Source organism: Epinephelus lanceolatus, chromosome 21 (assembly GCF_041903045.1).
Source record: "Epinephelus lanceolatus isolate andai-2023 chromosome 21, ASM4190304v1, whole genome shotgun sequence".
In the NCBI taxonomy this organism is placed as follows: Eukaryota; Metazoa; Chordata; class Actinopteri; order Perciformes; family Serranidae; genus Epinephelus; species Epinephelus lanceolatus.
The window spans coordinates 1782123-1800907 of NC_135754.1; the positions used below are offsets into that span (position 1 = coordinate 1782123).

The following is an 18785-nucleotide window of genomic DNA, read 5'->3' on the forward strand; positions in this document are numbered from 1 at the left end:
ACAAGAAAAACTAAGAGTACTATACAAGACGAAAAGTTTTCAGAGTGGATGTTATTTCACAGAGAGAGCGTTAATCGTCGGCTCATTTCCTGACTCTCGGGCTGGTGGAGTCACCCTACTGATGCAATGAGCCTACACAGTTGTAGACTGTTGTGGCTGTGATGTAGAAGAAGTAGCCGGAGTGCCTACGTGCGCTCGCCTGCATACATGAAGCTGGTGGGGTCACGCATCTCAACGTCATCATTTCTCCGTCACTCAACCTTGGGATTTCCTATACGAGCCTGCTAATCAAATCAACTTTACGGACAATTCTGCTCACATCCTCTAGAACGTCTGCCAGCGTGGAGTATGAACTGAGAAATATCGGTTAGAGGCTGGTTCCGCTCATTCGAATTCGACGGTGTCCCGTTGTATAGTTACAAGATGTAGCCTGGAGTTACATCTTTGTGAAATAAATATGTGAAATATTTTGTAATAAACCTCGCTGTCAATGATTTTAATGCCGGCAACACCGCTCTAATTCCGTTCTTGTCCGATGAACAGAATCGGGTGCAGTCAGGTACATTAGGACATCAGGTAAAATGGGACAAATACGGTTTTACATCTTTGGCTCTCTAAATATTGGCAGCTATACAGCAAACATATTATTGCATTGCTATTACAGATGTGCTTTACAGGAAACAATCATTTTTGACTGGTCAGAGATAACTACGATGGGCAGCAAAGAAGGTAAGGGACTGTACTTTACTTGTCAGAGGAGATGGATGGCTGGGGTGTGACTTGTTTTTTTAGACTTTCTAAAATTTACCCTTTGATGTTTAAAGTTAAAAGTTAGAAGATGAAGATGAAATCCTGGAGTTAAAAAAGGCTTGGTTTGGTTGGCTCAGATTTTGGTTGCATTTTTTTCTGCCGAGGCCTTGACCCACATGATGTGTCCAAGGACCATTGAAAATTTGAAAACCTAACTCTAATTTCTGTTTTTACACTTTCTGGCTGTGACAAATGGAGTAATTGTGGCATTTAAAAATACAAATAAAACATGTCCTCAGGTGAGTTTTGAGGGCACGCTTTCTTTAAAAAATGTCAACATTTTTACTATTTTTGTCTCTTAAAAAATATTAAAGATGTTGCAGTCCATGTAAGCCACAGTTGTCCAGTATTAGCCATCAGTGTCACACACATGCAAGCACACACACGTTTGTCCACTGTAGACATTAAGGCACCAAAGAAACAGGCAGCAAAAGAACATTAAGAGCATGGCAGACAAGTTGGACAATCTTTTCAAATGAATGGTGTTTATTAAATTAGTGACTTAATGAATGAATGAATGCATAAGCTGATAGAATAACCATTAAACCATTTAAAAAACAAACAAGCAATGACTGTCCCATTTTACCTGAACATGTCATGGGACATATTTACTTTATAGAAATATCAGAGATACATAATGGTTTTAAAAGTAACACTCAAGGTAGTCTTCAGAGTTTTAGGTTCTTTTGTTGGTAATCTACTAAAAAGAGTCCTAAATTACCTGACTTTGCTGTACAAGATTTTGGTCAGAGGCCTGGTGGATTTAATAACCAGTACTTTTGCTCACAGAATGATGGGGAAGATGTATTGGATTTTTGACATGGATCCCTCCATAGCTGGGAATGTCATGAGCGTTTGCCCCACTTGTCTCATTTGCTTTGTGGACTTGGTGAGTGTGTCTGACTTCCATGGAATGTATTATGGGAGGTTCTGCAGGAACATGGGGTACTGAGCTGCTACTCAGTCCTAACATTACTGCAGTGACTGCTGTGTTTGAATTCTTTGCAACACGCACATTCTTAGTGGATGATGGGTAGTGTTGGAGGGTAACTAGTTACTGAAACAGAGTTACATAGTTAAATGATAAATAAATGTAATCTGTCACTGTTACACAAGTTACTGTGGAAAAACTATGGATGGGAATCACGATTTGCTGCTATCACAGGTCACAACACAATATTATTGCAATTTTAAATGTTATGTGATTTGCCAAGTACAAACGTCACAAGTAACTCCTTGGACTTCAGAATGAACTGATTAGATTTTGATGGTCAAAGGTCACTATGACCTTGTCTGTCTCATTCTTGTGAACGAGATATCTCAAGAACACCCTTAAGGAATTTTTTCAAATTTGGCACAAATGTTCACTTGGACTCAACAATGTCCTGATTAGATTTTGGTGGTCATAGGTCAAAGGTTACTGTGACCTTGCAGCCGTCTCATTTTTGTGAATGCAATATCACCAGAATACCTTGATGGAATTTTTTCAATTTGACACAAACGTCCACTTGGACTGAAGAATAAACTTATCAGAATTTTGTAGTCAAAGGTCAAGGTCACTGTGACCTCACAAAACATGTTTTTAGCCATAACTCAAGAATTCTAATGCTAACTATGACAAAACTTCACACAAATGTCTACTAGGATAAAATAATGGAGTGAAGACTTTTATATCCAAAAGGTCAAAGGTCAACATCACTGTGACATCTTAAAATTCTGCATAAAACACTTTTCTGGCCATTACTCAACATCATATCTCAGGAAGAGAAGGGAAAACATTTGGTCAGATACTTTATTGATGACACTCATCTTGGGTGTCCACCTTGAAACTGTGCTGATTGTATAGATCCTCTGTGCTGCCGGGAGGAAGACGTGTGTGAAGCATCCATGTTTTCACAGACGAAGATGTAAACTTTAAGAGAAACTTGACTGGTGTGCAGCGGCCATGGGGCGGTAATACTAGTTTGTATTTAATTTACTGCTGAGTTTTAAAGAAAGCATTCCTTTGGGTGTGGAAGGCATGTTTTCTTTCAAATTTGCTAAAATTACACCATTAATCATAGGCAGAAGCTGTAAAAACAGAAATCGTCATTATTTTTCAAATGTCCGATGGTCCTTGGACACATCATGTGTGCCATGACACGCACACTTCTGTCAGAAAAAACATACTCAAACCTGAGCTTCAAATAGTGTTATTTCATCAAAATTACTTTATTCTACTTTTACCGTAGCGTTTGCATGAACTATCCAGCATGCATGACCAGAGTGAAAAACCAAGACTTTTTTCAACTTTTCAATTTGTCTTATATGTTTAACCATAAACCTTTAAACATCAAAGGTTTAAAAATCTGATTACTTATTTATGGTGGAGGGAGAGTCGTGCATTCACCAGTCACACAAGGAGGCTTAAGAAAAAATATTTGTATCTTTGGGGAGGGTTGAAGAAAAAAAAAAAAGACCCCAAAATTGGGGTGCTTGCTGTTATAGAGGCTGTCAAAAAGAGTTTTCCTTGTACTGTCTCCCATTCTGCTATGGGATCTGACTTAACCCTTCAGTTATAAACTGTAGACTGCTTCATTTTGTTGGGATCCTTGTGGAGTCCTTTCAGGGAATTCCTGAGGCCCTTGGACTGATTGTGGTGAGGACAGCCCTGATGAGGTACGGTGTAGTGGCTGCTGATTAATGTGCCAAATGCTACAGAAACTGCTGAAATGTTGAGCTGGACTTAGCAACTGGAAGACTGGGTCACTTTAGCCAGATAATATATTCTGATCGAAAAAGTTATTTAGTGTTGGAATCACTATTAAAGCTCCACTACACAACATGGCAGACCGGTGCAGTCATTATAAACATAAGTAAATTGCTACATACACACAATGCAAGATAACATCCAAAGGCCTTTCATCTGCATATGGGGGATGAGAAATGACCCCTGTGTGATAGCTTCTGAGTGTGTGTGTGTGTGTGTGTGTGTGTGTGTGTGTGTGTGTGTGTGGTATGTGTGCGTGTGTGCATGCGTGCGTGTGTGTGCGTGCGTGTGTGAGTGTGGAATGTAAGGGTCTTATTTTAGTATGGGTGCTGATATATGGGCCTCCTGACAGAATGCTGCATGGGTCAAACTGTGGTCATGGAAGATGTGGATGCTGTGGGTGGGCTTGTGGGAGGGGAATTTTAGGGAAGTGATCAAACTTGTCTGATTTAGTCAATGCCATTATGAAACATCCTGTTAGGGACAGACTGATGTCACAAATGAGTGCAATGAAGACATTGCTTTGAGGGATAGATTTATTAGGGTGGGGTTGTATGGGGTACTTATCCACAGTGAGTATATCACCTACAGTAGATGTCAGCCAGCACGGCCCCAGTTTGGGGTAACAGGCTAGAGTCCAACCCACAGGTTAAGAAATGTACTGCTGTGGAGGGGTCAGCGACAACACTTATTTTAACCACCTAAAGAAAATCAGTATCATTTTAAGTGTACACTGTATTGAGAATATTTTCACTGCTCCTTCTTACTGTCAGCCGGCGATTTCCAACAGGAAAATTAAGCCATTCTATCGCTCTCTTCAAAGCCAGACTCTATTGAGAAAAACAATGATTTCACATTGCTGAACACAGGGGCTGCTGATTGACCACCACCTTTTAAAACTATTTTGTTTGTGTTATTGTGTGACTTTGGCATTTAAAAGGCTTAGTTCAGATTCACCAAAGTCACACAATGACACAAACCAACTAACAGATCAAGGAAGCAGTAGACCAGCTGCTCCTGTGTTCAGTGAGGATATATTACTGTTTTCGTCAGTGGAATTCTGGTGGCTTTGAGGAGCGCATAGATGGGGAAATACTTCCTGTTGCTGACCCCTGTACAGCAGTGCATTGCTTAGCCTCTGTGTCAGCACTCCAGCCTGCTTCTCCAAACTGGGGGCATACCAACCAATATCTGCTGTATGTAATACACCGACTAACAATAAGTATCCCATAAAACCCTACTTCCAAAAATCAATACTATCCCTTGAAGACAAATGGAGCCTGTTCCATACAGCATTTGTGTATTTATACACATACAGTATATAGGTAGATATACTGGACATATTTACCATATTTATGAAAGATAAACTCATCCCATATGTAAATACTGTATTATGCAGGCTATATGATATCAATCATATCAGATTAGGAAAACATATACTGTAAAGAGACACATCTATGATATATATCTGACAACTCTGCTTTACATACCATATACATTTATCATAAAGGACAAATAAACCAAGAAACTACGGTAATAAAATATATGTTATAAATAATTAGTATACCAGATATAGGTAAGAGTTTAAAATTGATTTTTAATGCCCAAAGAAAGAAGTTTATGGTGTTCTCAAAAGCTTGCTCACAGTTTGATGATTTTAGCATCTTCACTTCTGATGGTAAATCCACTGAAAGAGTGTCCTCATACAAAACCTTAGGGGTATGGATAGATAGATGACAAACTTTCATTAAGTAATGTTTCATTAAACATATTGCTACTCTTGTTAGGAAGTTTAAAGTGAAGATTGGCTTTCATTTTAGAAATTAGTCTTGCTTTACTTTCAGTGCTAAGAAAAAACTTGTGGAAGCTACTTTTCTGTCTGTGATTGATTACGGTGACGTATTGTATATGCATGCAACCTCCTCCATTGTATGTAGCCTTGATTCAGTGTACCATGCATCTCTACATTTTATTACAAATGCAAAGGCACTTACTTATCACTGCATTCTTTATGATTTGGTAGTTTCAAATTCGTAGTATGATTTGCTAACTGGTAGTTACCAGCTATGCTCCTCCAGGTGGTTGCTTTTTAATGTGACCTGGGTTTCAACAAATCTCGGAAAAACTGCATTTTCCTCCTATGCACCATGGACATGGAACGATCTTCAAAAAGATCTAAAATTAGAAACACTTATATCTATCTCTAAATTTAGGGGCATCATAAAGAATGTGGCGACAGAGACATGTGCTTGTTTTTTTTTTCTTGAGAGGCCACTGTGTTTGAATAGTTGTTTTATTGTGGATTTTTTATTACATTACATTACATTTTAAATATGTTCTGATTAGCTGCTACCTTGGCCAGGTCTCTTTTTTAAAAGAGATGTTCAATCTCACTGGGACTTCCTGGTAAAACAAAGGTTAAATAAATAAAGTTAAAAAAAATTGTATGTATCATTACACACCTTTACAGAATGTGCCAAAGGAAAGCAAAGGCAAAGGTGTTGTGCTCCATGGTTGACAAGTGTAGAACTTTAGGAGGAACAGTAGCTAAAAACAGCAGGAGAAATATACCTCAGTCTGATCAGGCTGATTTAGAAAATAGCAATAATAATAATAATAATTATTATTATTATTATTATTATTATTATTATTATTGTTATTTATCCATCCATCCATTTTCATCCCCTTATCAGGGGCCAGGTCGCTTGGGAGGCAGGTTGAGCCAAGCACCCCAGACGTCCTTCTCCCCAGCAATGCTTTCCAGCTCATCCTGGGGGACCCCAAGGCATTCCCAGGCAGGGCTGCCCCTGACCAAATTGGGGCCCTAAGCGAAATTTTATTTGAAGGCCCCGCCCCCACCTCTCCCCATCCCAAATGTATCATAGGTACAAAATGACTGTACAACAACATGCCATTTAACTTGACAACCTTTATTAGCAATAACAAATGTACTACTACCACTACTATTAGTACTGGTCTGGTAGTACTACTACTACTTCTACTAATGTTAACAAAAAACTACTACTACTATTGCTATCTATTATTACATTATTATCATTATTGTTGTATTATTATTATTATTATTATTATTATTATTGTTATGTACAGACTAGTACAGTACAGTACAGTTCTGGGTCTGCCCTGGGCCTCCTACCAGTGGGACGTGCCAGAAACATCTCCAGCGGAAGGCACCCAGGAGGCATCCTGATCAGATGCCCGAACCACCTCAACTGACCCCTTTCCACGCAAAGGAGCAGCAGCTCCACTCCGAGCTCCCTCTGGATGTCCGAGCTCCCCACCCTATCTCTAAGGCTGAGCCCAGCCACCCCACAGAAGAAATTCATTCTGGCTACTTGTATCTCCCCCAGCCCGGAGGGGGCAATCCACTGGTCCATCCTCAGACTTGGAGGTGCTGACTCAACCGCTTCACACTCAGCTGCAAACTGCTCCAGTGCATGCTGGAGGTCACGGAGTGATAAAGCCAACAGAACCACATCATGTGCGAAAAGCAGAGATGCAATTCTAGGGTCCCCAAGCCAATCCCCCTTACTCCTGTGCGTGAAAATCACAAAGAGGATTGGTGAAGAGGGATTGGTGGAGGCCAGCAACCACAGAAAACGCGTTTGACTTTATGCCAAGTATGCGGACACAGCTCTCACTTTGGTCATACAGGGACCAGATGGCTCATAGCAGCAAGCCCGGTACCCTGTACTCCCACAGTACCCGCCACAAGACCCCCCGAGGGAATTGGTCATAAGCCTTCTCCAAGTCCACAAAGCACACGTAGACTGGATGGGCAAATTCCCACAGCCCCTCCTGCAGCCTCGCAAGGGTGAAGAGCTGGTCCACTATTCCACGGCCAGGACCAAATCTGCATTGCTACTCCTGACTCCGTAATTAGACCCCGTCAGAGCCTCCGTTCCAGCACCCTGGAGTAAACTTTACCTAGGAGGTTGAGCATTGTGACACCCCAATAGTTGGAACACACCCTCCGGTCTCCTTTTTTTTTTTTTTTTAAAGATAATTTTTTTTGGGCTTTTTGCCTTAAATGGACAGGACAGATTGAAATGGGATGAGAGAGAGAGAGAGTGGGGGTTGACATGCAGCAAAGGGTTGCAAGCTGGAGTCGAGCCTGCGACCGCTGCAGCGAGGCATCACCTCTGTACATGGGACGCCGGCGTTATCCACTACACCACCAACGCCCTTCCAGTCCCCTTTTTATGAAAATGGGAACCACCATCCCGGGCTGTCACACCACAGACACACCTGGACACACCTGACCTCCACGCGACACTGAAAAGGCGTGTCAGCCAAGACAGCCCAACAGTGTCCAGAGCATTCTGCATCTTAGGGTGAATCTCATCTACATCCGGCGCCTTGCCACTGGGGAGCTTTTTGACTACCTCAGCAACCTCTGCCAAGGATATGGGCAAGAGTTCCCCTGAATCTTCTGGCTCTGCCTCCTCCATGGTGGACGTGATGGCCGGGTTCAGGAGTTGCTCAAAGTGCTCCTTCCACTGCCCGATGATGTCCCCAGTTTGGGGAGGCAGTTCTCCTTCTCTGCTAAGCACAACTTGAGACAAGCCCTGCTTTCCCTTCCTGAGGTGTCTAACGGTCTGCCAGAACTTGCTTGAGGCCAACCGAAAGTCCTTCTCCATAGCCTCCCTGAACTCCCCCTGCACCCGGGCTTTTGCTTTAGCGACCACCAGAGCTGCAGCCCTTCTGGCCTGGTACCTGTCTGCTGCTTTTGTAGATCCCTGGGCCAGCCAGACCTGAAAAGCCTCCTTCTTCAGCCTCCCTCATCACTGGTGTCCACCAGCGGGTTCTTGGGTTGCCGCCACAACATACGCAGACAACCTTCAAACCACAGCTCCTTGCAGCCGCCTTCACAAGGAGGCTTTGAATATGGACCACTTGGATTCCATGTCCCCAACCTCCTCCAGGGTTCATGAGAAATTCTTCTAGAGGTGGGAGTTGAAGACCTCACAGACAGGGGCCTCAGCCAGACGTTCCCAGTTCACCCTCGCTACGCGTTTGGTGGTGATCAGTTGACAGCTCTGCTCCTCTCTTCTTCTGAGTGTCCAAGAGACATGGCTGCAGATCTGATGATACAGCCACAATTGATTATCAATCTTTGGCCTAGGGTGTTCTGGTACCAGGTACACTTTGGAGCCTCCGTTCCAGCACCCTATGCTTGAACATGGTGTTTGTTATGGCCAGTCCATGAGTTGCACAAAGTACTCCGATCTGCTGTTCGGTGCATACAGGTCTGGCTCCAGGGAGGGGCCCTGGTGTCCCCATACCAGGTTAGGTGCCTAAGGTCCGAAGTGCCCGTTTTATCAAGGTCTTCGTGAATTGCTCTTAGTCTGGCCCCTCCCCTGGGACCACTTTGCCAACCCTACCTGGGGCTGTTAGCCCCGGACAACACAGCTTCCAGGTTCACAGGGACACGTAAACCCCTCCACCATGTTAAGGTGGCGGGGTTCTCGGAGTATTATTATTATTATTATCATTATTATTATTATTATTATTATTATTATTATTATTTATAATACAGGAAAATTTATTATGGATTGTACATCAGCAATGATTATAGTAATATAATATGCTATATTAGGCCTACAGTGGAGGAAACAAATGGAAATTAAAGCTGCAAGCAGCTGTGATCGGGTCCTCGCTCCCCCATGCAACCGCGGGGGCCTGGGGCATGGGGGGCTGTGGCGCAGAGCGAGAAGGGAGAAAAACCCTGGCAGGAGCGAAAAACGCAATGTTTCGTTCATCCACCAGGTGGTGCTACGAGCATAACCAGATGTGGGTAGGTGCGTTCAGGGGTGGACCGTCATCACATATGTGAAGTTTCGAGCAAATCGGACAATGTCAATGTATAATAGATGGCATTTCCTGTTTCCACAAGGGGGCGGCAAGATTGCCTACGAGCATATGGAGGCATTGAGGGTGGGGCTCTTATCATGTACAGAAATGTTGAAGCAGTTTGGATGAAGTATGTGGGAGGGAGAGCTGCTTCAATATGCATGGCGATGCATCAAATATGGTGGTGCCATGGAGGCCACGCCCCTTCGCATAGAGACAATCTTTTAATAATTTTTGATCAGCATGGTTTCTGGATGATCTGTAAGAAATTTGAAGTCGATTGGATGAAATCCCTAGGACTAGTTCATTAAAATACAACATGTGAAAATCACGCCAAAATGACAAGTCAAAATAAAAATGGCCGACTTCCTGTTTGGAGTAGACGATTGGTGCCACAGACTTTTATGTGCGTCTGGACAACATACACATGTGTACCAATTTTCATGTTCCAACACCAAAAAAAAAGCCTGTGGGGAGGTGTTTTTGAAAATTTCAAGGGGGCGCTATAGAGGCATTTTGTCCCCCCCATGGGCGGTGCCCCTATCAGATGCAAGAGCTCGCCATTCTTGACCTATGTATCAATTTTAAGGAGGAGATGAAGTCTCTGAAGCCATCAAAAAGCCAAACGTATTTGATGGCGAGGGCAGTGCCATAGCGGCCACGCCCCTTGACATAGAGAAAAGCTTTTAATAACTTTTGATCAGCATGGTCTCTGGATGATCTGTACCAAATCTGAAGTTGATTGGACAAAATTTGTAGGAGTTCGTCAAAATACAAGGTGTCGAAATCACAAAATCGCCACCAAAATGATAAGTTTAAATCAAAATGGCCGACTTCCTGTTTGGAGTAGACCATTGGTGGCAGAGACTTTTTTGTGCGTCTGGACAACATACACATATGTACCAATTTTCATCTTACTACTCCAAAAAAAAACCCTATGGGGAGGGGTTTTTGAAAATTTCAAGGGGGCACTATAGACGCATTTTGTCCCCCCCATGGGCGGGGCCCCTATGGGATGCAAGAGCTCGCCATTCTTGACCTGTGTATCAATTTTCATGAGGACATGAGATCGTTGAAGCCATCAAAAAGCCAAACGTATTTAGTGGTGAGAGATCGATAGTCGCCACACCGCCACATGGACACCATTAGATGTAGCTTCACAGCGTTCATAAGGTAGCTTCACCAACTTGTTCTGCATGCATTAGAAGTGGAATGAAGTTAATGCGGTCAAGTTTGAGGCATCAGTACATGTTAAAATAAAAACTGGTCACTTCCTGTTACCACCAAGTGGCATTATGAGTAAGGTGGGATATTAATATATCTGGCCGTTCAGGGCGGAGCCATCATCATGTCCAGCAAGTTTGAAGCTGCTGAGATCAAGTATGTGGACGTGAGGTCCGTTCAAAATTCGATGGCGAGAAAACGAAAAGTCGCCAAAGTTTGTCACACCCTAGCGGCCACGCCCCTTGACATAGTGTAAAGCTTTTAATAACTTTTGATCAGCATGTTGTGAGGATGATCTGTAGCCAATTTGAAGTCAATCGGACGAAATATCTAGGAGTTCGTTCGTTCAAATTTAAGTTGTGGAAATCGCCGTAACGAAAAAATTCTAAACAAAATGGCCGACTTCCTGTTGGGATTTTAACATGACGTCAAGAGACTTTTTTGTGCGTCTCGGTATGATACATGTGCGTACCAAATTTCATTTGCCTACGACAAACTAACCCCAAGGGGAGGGGTTTTTGAAAATTTGTAGGGGGCGCTATTTCAGCATTTCGCGTCGACCATGTGCAACCGCCCAAAAATATTGAATTTCGGATCCGGCTGGACGAATGTGGAACGTTAGAAGCATTTTGTGAAAGGGGTGAAATTGGCATAATAATAATAATAATAATAATAATCAAAGCTGCAAGCAGCAATGAACGGGCCCTCGCAGTCCGCGCGCGTCGGGGCATGCTACCGTCGGGACCGTGCACCTAGAAGTCTTGTCAGCTGTAATAAATAAAAAAATAAACGTTATCTCTTACTTACATTTCCAGTATACAGGTAGGCACCCAACCCACGTATGTATTTTTCCAAAAAGTAGAAGCTTAATACATGCCCAATAGTTCAAGGTCTTCTGACTCTTTAAAAGTTGACATGGTGTCTCTAGCTCAAAGTATGAGGGACAAGAAGAGGTCGATGAGTTTTGAAGAGGATTTGAAGATTTCCAATTTACTTTCATTCACACCACCTATTGGCCGATTTGCACTGAATTTTGCACAATCCCTCATCGGGCCATGGAACACAATTAGCAGAAGTGTTGTGGTAATCGGACTGTATTTGGTCAAGATATGAAAGACTGTGTTTTGAAAACAATGTGCAGGAATTTGTTGTTTTATATTTTGGGCGTTTTTTGGACGATCAAAATTCTTTTAATAACATTTTGTCAGGAGGGTCCACAGATGCTACAAGCAAAGTTTGGTGCAAATCGGTCAAATCGCCTAGGAGGAGTTCGAAAAAATATGTTTTTCATTTGTCGCAATTTAGCGAATGGAAAGTTACTGCGAAAGTGGGCGTGGCTTACACCACACAATTCAGCTGAATTCAGAGAACACGTAAATAGAAGGTTCAACAATGTGCGACATATTATGTGGGAGTTATTAGCCAAAAACACTTTTGCATTGAAAATAGCACCACCAGCTGGTCATTTTTGGTGTATGAGTTACAGGGGCCAGTCTTTACCACCCCTATCAATTTTATTTCCATGAGTGTTATGGTGTTGGCACAATGCCAAATATTAAATTAGATGGCCACCAGAGCGCCACCTAGTGGCAGAACAGTAAGTCCTTCATCAGATATCCTCAGGAGGGCATTGACAATAATTATACCAAGTTTCGTTTTAATCTGCCCAACCGATGTTGAGATATAAAATACTTCAATTTAAAGAGCGCCACCTTGTGGTCATCACCCGAAACTTTGCACAGAGCCTCAGGGGCTCATGGGGAAGTAGTAAACTGAGTTTCATGTCATTCGGACCCACCAATGTGGAGATATGCAACACTTCCTGTTTAGAACTAAATCTGCAGGAAGTTGTTATTTAATAACTTGAGTATTCTTTGGAATATCAAAATTCTTTTAATAACTTTTTGTCAGAAGAGTCCACAGATGCTGTGTGTAAAGTTTCGTGCAAATTGGTGAAATTGCCTAGGAGGAGTTCGAAAAAGTAGGTTTGCGACATTTTGCGAATTTGCGAAAAAAATGTTAGGCGGAAATGGGCGTCGCCTATATCACGAGAATCAGCACAATTCACTGAACGCGTGGATATAAGGTTTTTGAATGTGCGACAAAGTATATGGGAGTTATGAGCCAAAACGCACTTTCCTTAATAATAGCGCCACCTAGTGGTGGAAATTCAGGATGACAATAGATTATCAAATTTTTCGCCAGGTGTGACTTATATTCCAAGTTTGGTGAGTTTTGGGGTATGTTCAGGCAGTGAAAAATGCGATCATATGGGCGGAAGAAAAAAAAAAAAAAAAAAAATATATATATATATACAGTACAGGCCAAAAGTTTGGACACACCTTCTCATTCAATGCGTTTTCTTTATTTTCATGACTATTTACATTGTAGATTCTCACTGAAGGCATCAAAACTATGAATGAACACATGTGGAGTTATGTACTTAACAAAAAAGGTGAAATAACTGAAAACATGTTTTATATTCTAGTTTCTTCAAAATAGCCACCCTTTGCTCTGATTACTGCTTTGCACACTCTTGGCATTCTCTCCATGAGCTTCAAGAGGTAGTCACCTGAAATGGTTTCCACTTCACAGGTGTGCCTTATCAGGGTTAATTAGTGGAATTTCTTGCTTTATCAATGGGGTTAGGACCATCAGTTGTGTTGTGCAGAAGTCAGGTTAATACACAGCCGACAGCCCTATTGGACAACTGTTAAAATTCATATTATGGCAAGAACCAATCAGCTAACTAAAGAAAAACGAGTGGCCATCATTACTTTAAGAAATGAAGGTCAGTTAGTCCGGAAAATTGCAAAAACTTTAAATGTGTCCCCAAGTGGAGTCGCAAAAACCATCAAGCGCTACAACGAAACTGGCACACATGAGGACCGACCCAGGAAAGGAAGACCAAGAGTCACCTCTGCTTCTGAGGATAAGTTCATCCGAGTCACCAGCCTCAGAAATCGCAAGTTAACAGCAGCTCAGATCAGAGACCAGATGAATGCCACACAGAGTTCTAGCAGCAGACCCATCTCTAGAACAACTGTTAAGAGGAGACTGCGCCAATCAGGCCTTCATGGTCAAATAGCTGCTAGGAAACCACTGCTAAGGAGAGGCAACAAGCAGAAGAGATTTGTTTGGGCCAAGAAACACAAGGAATGGACATTAGACCAGTGGAAATCTGTGCTTTGGTCTGATGAGTCCAAATTTGAGATCTTTGGTTCCAACCGCCGTGTCTTTGTGAGACGCAGAAAAGGTGAACGGATGGATTCCACATGCCTGGTTCCCACTGTGAAGCATGGAGGAGGAGGTGTGATGGTGTGGGGGTGTTTTGCTGGTGACACTGTTGGGGATTTATTCAAAATTGAAGGCACACTGAACCAGCATGGCTACCACAGCATCCTGCAGCGACATGCCATCCCATCCGGTTTGCGTTTAGTTGGACGATCATTTATTTTTCAACAGGACAATGACCCCAAACACACCTCCAGGCTGTGTAAGGGCTATTTGACCAAGAAGGAGAGTGATGGAGTGCTGCGGCAGATGACCTGGCCTCCACAGTCACCGGACCTGAACCCAATCCAGATGGTTTGGGGTGAGCTGGACTGCAGAGTGAAGGCAAAGGGGCCAACAAGTGCTAAACACCTCTGGGAACTCCTTCAAGACTGTTGGAAAACCATTTCAGGTGACTACCTCTTGAAGCTCATGGAGAGAATGCCAAGAGTGTGCAAAGCAGTAATCAGAGCAAAGGGTGGCTATTTTGAAGAAACTAGAATATAAAACATGTTTTCAGTTATTTCACCTTTTTTTGTTAAGTACATAACTCCACATGTGTTCATTCATAGTTTTGATGCCTTCAGTGAGAATCTACAATGTAAATAGTCCTGAAAATAAAGAAAACGCATTGAATGAGAAGGTGTGTCCAAACTTTTGGCCTGTACTGTATATATATATATATATATATATATATATATAAATAATCGGGAGAAAAACAATAGGGACCTCGCAGGTGTCCTGCTCGGGCCCTAATAATAAACAGCGCGATTACAATAGGGTCCTATGGACGACTTCATCGTCGCTCGGGCCCTAATAATGCCCTTAATTACTCACATACAAGAAATCCGATACATTTAACTCCTCAGAGCTGAATCTTTGAGCACCAGTTTGTGACAGACTTCTTGAGGTAGAATGTATGAATGCATTGTATGAGAGAAAAGTGTGTATTCTAGCAGTGTGAGAATAAGCAGCAGAGATAAAAGGCTGTGTAGGAAGTGCGAGGATGTGTCTGTGTGTGGGGAAAGTGTGTGTGTGTGTGTGTGTGTGTGTGTGTGTGTTTTCTGGCAGTGAGGGAAATCCTGTTATAATAATTATGCTTAGTCATTCTGAACTAGCTTTTATAATAATGACTTTATGTATCTTCTGTAGTCACTTGCTGTTTTTCTGTTAAGTTGTTGGGTAAATTTTGCCTCTGGGTACATTTTCTCTCATTGGTGGCTGTGTCAGAGGAGTTAACCATAAAGTAGCGATACACACACACACACACACACACACACATACATAAATGTCTGGTAGATATTTATTTATTGTACTTACATATTTTTGTTTATATTTCACACTTGCTTCGCCAAACATGTTTCCCTGGCCAATAAAGCCCTTTTGAATTTAACTCAATTAAACCTCACTGTTAGGGATGAACAATATTGGATTTTTTGCTGATATCTGATATGCCGATATATAAAAACTAATTTTAGTGATCATCAAGTACCTTCTGTTAGGGCTGGACAATTATGGCAAAAATAATAATCAAGATTATTTTGATTGATATTGAAACCGTGATTAATAAACACGATTATTCATTGATTTCAAAACTCCACCAAAACTCAACTTTAAATATAACTTAAAAGAACAGCCAGAAATAAATTACTAACAAGTAAACAAGTAAAAAAAAATAAAAATAATAATAGTAAATTAAAATAATAATAGCAATAAAAACAATAAATAAAAATAAATACTAGGGCTGACCCAAAAAATTCGAAGCTTTGAAGCTTCATTCCATGGCACGGGATTCGATTTTGAAAAAAAAAAATTGAATATTCGGCCTGTTTTTTTCTCTCTGAGTCTGGTGTCAGTGACACATGCTGCTCTGAGTCACGCATCTGTCTGCTTGCGCTGCAGTGCGCGCCGAGGGTTTTCATTTTTAGTGTTAAATCAAAAGTTAAACACTACTTATCAGCAACCAGAAGTGTTTTTCGTTTGTGAATATTTTTATCTCAATTCTAGGGTTGCAAGAAACTACGTTTTCGCCATAATTTGTAAGTTATAAATTTTTTTGGACTTTTTTTTTTCCATTCGTGTTGCCTTGGGGGGCAGACACGACAGCATGACAAACTTTGCAAAAAACTTCCTTTTGCTCAACGTCCGTCAACTTGAAGCCAAAATGTTTCCAGATGACTGAAGTTGTCCTACCTTTCTTCTCAGGCTGCCTTTCTGCCATGTTCTCAATCACTTGCTCCACATATTATTGATCAACACACGTCACACGCTCGCTCCTGCTGCACATAACACAGGTGCATTCACGGTGCTTTTCCAGCACAGGAACTTACATATACGCTGTGCCGTGCGGCGCATTAATTGTTTTTCTTCGATTATAATGTTTTTATGATTGTGAGAAGCCAAAATCGAAATCATGATTAAAATTCGATTAATTGTCCAGCCCTATCTTCTATAGTGGAATTGACCTCATATTATGCATGCATACTCTGGCCCACCAGCAGATGGAGACATGAAATACAATACTTTTCAATATATGTAATATTTATTCATTGTGCAAAATAAGAAAAAGCATTTTGGCCAATTCATTTTAATTTTAAGGCCAATATCGTCCGATGACGTGCCCATATTATTGTGCATCCCTATTCACTATACTAAAAGGCAGTGCGCTTGTGAAACACAACAGAGTGTTCAAAACTGTTTTCATTTGAATAAACGTTTTGCTACATTTTGTCAGGAATGTAGCCTGGGATTCTTCTCCACAGGCAGCCACAGCCAAGTGATTGCTAATATGTGCAGTGTCATGTCGTTCCCTAAGAGTGGGAGATTGAGGTTCCAAAAAGAAAAGAAATACAGAAAGAAAAGGAAAGGAAAAGAAAGCAAACTGACTTTGTAAAACAATTTTTCAAAGTGCATGACAGAGACATGGATCAAGATAGGAGGGGCAGGCAGCCCATAGAGACTACTTTTGCACAGGACCAGAATTTGGTGCTGCGTCCCTGGTAAATGCATATACTGAGTTAACTCATTTTAACAGGCAGTATGTTTACATGACATTAGAGAAAATTAGTATTGTGTTAGTCCGACTTAAACTGGACTTTATCATGCTCCACAGTTTCCATCCCATGCTTTGACCTGTAAGTCAAAAGTCCTGTTTCCACCAAGCAGTACGGTACGGTTCAGTTAGGTTTTTTCCGTTTCCACTACGAAAAGTTGTGGATAGTACCAATGGAACCGTTCCTGACCGTTGCCATTTTTGGTACCCCTTCTACTGGGGTACCTAGCACACAGATCTGGTACTAAAAGGTGGAGCTGTGAACACTGCAGTCCGTTGATTGGTCAATAGCAGATGGTCACTGTGCTCAGGGCTGAGTTCTGTCTGGTTATCAGGGAGAAGCCACTGTTCATATCGTGGAGTGTTTAATTAGTAAACTGTAAATATGTAATGAAAGGATGTTGGAGAAAAAATAACTTGTAATGTTACTCAATGCACGAGCTGACGACGTGACTCAATCAACACACCATAAATATTCCATATGACAACTCTGACCATTACTTTAGTTTTTGTATGACATAAACTTTTAGTAATGAGTGGATCTTCAAGCGTTTATATGTATTAATTTCGGCGGGGTTATGTGAACTGCATATATTATAATCCTCACTCTGAGAAAAAAAAAAGGGTTGCGTAGCATCGGGTCAATGCAACACTAAACCCCTTAGCTTGACTGAGAATGACTAAATGCACAAACTATTTTTAAATATCCCATGGAGAGAGACTCTCACTGCAGCCTGTTTTCTTTTGAGCTATTTTGTTCTGAAAATGTCGGAGTGCAGCCTCATTCTGTGGACGATAAACGCGGTGCAGACTTTCCTGTGTGTCACTGATAATGAGGAAATACAGTGAGTGCTGGACGGAGCAGTGAGTGACAACAACCCCGCCCACATTTAAAGGTACGGTTTGCAGAGGAAACGCTAAGGTCTAGGTATCATGTCTGAAGGGTAGAAAAATTTTGGTGGAAACGGGCTAAATAGCATTAAATGTGTGACAGAAGAAGAAGCCGGTAACAACATGGTGAAATCTACATCCAGAGCCGTGCATTTTTGGAAGAACAAGGAGATGCAGTTCATGCTTTGTCAGCTGAAAGACTTCAGTATTTCAAAAAACATGGATGGGAGTTAAACACAGAATGATGTTTGTTTGATCTGTGACGTTATAGGTCAACCGGAAAAAGGTCCAATACTAACTAGCTGAAAGGGGGCATAACACCATCTATCGTAGCGGAGTTGCCTTGTTGAGCTTTAACCGTTGCTCCACTTAACTGCACATGGAAATGTACTGAGAGTTTCATCTTGAAGGAGGGTCAGACCTCATTCTATCTACATGTTTTATGTGTGAGTTCTGAGGATATCATAAATAAGACATCCTGTAGACAAACAAGCGGACATGGATGAGGAGGTTCAGAACTGCAGATATTTGACGTATAAAGGGTAAAAGCAGAACAATGTTTTCTAAATCAAGACGTGTCAAAACCAGGTCAAAGAAAGGTCAGTCACACCCTGAGGGAAGTCACACACACACACACACACACACACACACACACACACACACACACAGCTGTGAGGTTGTTGTTGGCGAGTGTTGATGCAAAGTGCTCCCAAGAACTGCAGATGAGACTTTCAACATCAGTCACATCGGTGTAGTACTGGCAGTGCCTCTTGCAAGCAATTAATAAGCATGTTTTACAGGACTATTGTGTCGACTGGTATTTTACTTAATCTTTTACTGCACTAAAATGTGACGTTATTCAGTATATTCCTTGTCATGGCTAAGGAGGAAGCTTCATCTGTCTTGACAAGCTGT

The 18785-nt window shown here is 41.7% G+C and overlaps 1 protein-coding gene across 4 annotated transcripts in view; it reads left to right on the plus strand.

The window, feature by feature from the left end:
* The window catches only part of slc16a3b (solute carrier family 16 member 3b), a 42182-nt gene that overhangs the window by 874 nt on the left and 22523 nt on the right, over positions 1-18785 (plus strand). Inside the window, exon 1 of one of the 4 annotated variants that reach the window (XM_033611226.2) lies at positions 194-576. The exons of 2 other annotated variants lie outside the window; for them this stretch is intronic. The gene's annotated coding sequence lies outside the window, so the exon portion shown is untranslated. Of the gene's footprint in view, positions 1-193; positions 577-706; positions 730-18785 lie in introns of those variants that run through there. One more of the 4 variants, XM_033611227.2, reaches the window with a different exon arrangement.